The sequence below is a fragment of the Tiliqua scincoides genome, chromosome 12, assembly GCF_035046505.1.
Source record: "Tiliqua scincoides isolate rTilSci1 chromosome 12, rTilSci1.hap2, whole genome shotgun sequence".
Classification (NCBI taxonomy): Eukaryota; Metazoa; Chordata; class Lepidosauria; order Squamata; family Scincidae; genus Tiliqua; species Tiliqua scincoides.
Window position 1 is genome coordinate 11366689 of NC_089832.1, and position 2273 is coordinate 11368961.

Sequence of the window (2273 nt, forward strand, 5' to 3'; positions counted from 1 at the left end):
AGCATCACGAAATGGGACACAAGGAACTCACCATTCCGTACACCAACGCTGGATTGTTGTACACCCAGAGTCAAAGTCCTGCAGTTGCCCCACAATGGCACGCTGGGTTTCCACATGCATACTAGGCTTACTGGTGGTGTGTGATGCAGTACCATAGCTAGCGGGGGGGGGGGGGCAAAACAGTAAATACTGCAGGCACCTCAAAGTGCCATGTAAGTGGCCCCTCCCACTCGCTGTTGAAGCCATTCTGGTAAGCAATACACACTGTTGGGTTCAGCAAGTGCCTTGTGTTGCTGTGTGTGTTGTGTGTATGAGCCCAGAATGGCTCCAGCTGGGAGGGGCCACTTACACAGTATGTTGTGGTACCTGTAATACTTACCATTTTAGCCCCCCTGGCAGCAACTGTTACCCTGCACATGCCCAATCTCGTCTGATCTTAGAAGCTAAGCAGGGTCAGGCCTGGTTAGTACTTGGAAGGGAGACCGCCTGGGAATACCTGGTGCTGTAGGCTTATACCATAGTTTTTCGAGACTGAAGGTTGCCAACCATCTTTTGGCCCCCCTTCTAGCTATGCTACTGGTGTGATGGGAAGTGGTCATCTTCTTCCTATATCACTAGGAGCCCAGACCTTCTCCCCCTTCCCCAGCAGAATGTAAATGGCTACTGCATCCAGTGGATAAGGGTATGATTACCTGGGGTAAACCTTCATGGTGCGGGTGGGGGGGATGTCTACTTTGACCTGCACCAGATAAATAGATTGCTTAGGTTCATGTGAACCTGTGCTATGGGATCAGGTCTGGGAAGGGGGCTGGGATTCAGTGCCCACTCCCTTCCCGGACATGATCCATACATCCCCCACCCCCTCCCCCCACCGATTGCCCAGCCTGGCCAACCCCAGATGCTTCCCCTCATTCTATATACAGAAGAGAATTAGGAAAGATGGTTGAAAGCCTGATATATTCTTAAGGAAAGTATCTCTTTAAAAAACAAAATACCCTCACTCACCTTAGTGAAATATTTGACTTGGAAATGTGGGTGGGGGGCATTTGGTGCTCTTTAGGAATCCACAGCTTCATTTTCTTACCATTGCATTGGTCCAAATCCCATGAAGCTAATTCCTAATTTCACAGAATTGTCCCCAAAATGTATTTCAGCTGCTGTGCTTTCTGGATTTTGCAAGACCGGTACTTAACAGAAAATTAACTGCCAGGTTTCCATGGCAACCGACTTTTTTATATTGCTTAGGGGAAAGAGGGAGAGAGAGCCAGCCAGCCAGCCAGCCAGCATGTAGAGATCCTGTGGATCTCAGAACCTTCTGTAGGGTCTTAATTATGGCCAGTTTTTTTCCCCTGGAACTCAGGATCAAGCTTGATGCCCATCTGCATACCTTTTAAAGAAGCATCCTTACACCTCTAAGTATGTCTCCTTAATGCAAATAAATAAAAACAGCAACAGCTGTAAGGACCTAATCCTGACTGGAATCACAACTTATGGAGAGGGGAGTTTAACTCTTTCCCCTCCTGCCATCACATACTGCAGTCCCAACCAACCAAATTCTCCCCAACTGTTTTGTTTTTGTTTTGACCTTCCTGAAAATCTCCTTAAATTTATACATTAGCATGACTAGTGTGCAAACAAACCACCTTGCTGGATAAAAGAGAGGTGTTGAAGGAAACTATGGTTAGAGGTGTTTGAGAATGGTGTTATTTATTTTACTCAGAAGTAAATCTGTTGTGTTCAGTGAGACTTAGGCTGGAATCCTATCTTACCAGAAACAAACCACTAACTTGTGTGTGTGTGTGTGTGTGTGTGTGTGTGTGTGTGTGTGTGTGTGTGTGTGTCCTTAGTAGAAGGCAGAGGTGTCACTAGGATTTGTGTCACCCAGTGCGGGAGACCAGCATGTCACCCCTATGATGGACCTCCTTCCTCCCATATAAGGGGAAGGACAACATCCTGGGTAGTGGGCATGGTGATGCACCATTGCCTCATCCCCGCTCGTGTTTTGGTTATAACTTTTGATAGAATAGAGAAATGTTGACACAGTTTATTTCATTGCATTCTACACAAAATTACACATTCAATGACATATAACATGATGGCATTATTCGAAAATACCAAGATTTTAAAAATCCTGGTCAGTAGTGGTGTTGCCCCCCCCATGCACACCCCCCCTCACCCCCTAGCAATGCATTGTTGGAAGAATATACATGTGGAGCACAAATGATGTCAGGGGTTGGTGTCATTGAGCAGCTGCTGGGCACTCAGTACCCACT

At 46.6% G+C, this 2273-nt stretch overlaps 1 pseudogene; it reads left to right on the top strand.

The window, feature by feature from the left end:
* Window positions 1-394: 394 nt before the first annotated feature.
* Window positions 395-511, top strand: LOC136663439 (5S ribosomal RNA; annotated as a pseudogene).
* The last annotated feature ends 1762 nt before the right edge of the window (window positions 512-2273 follow it).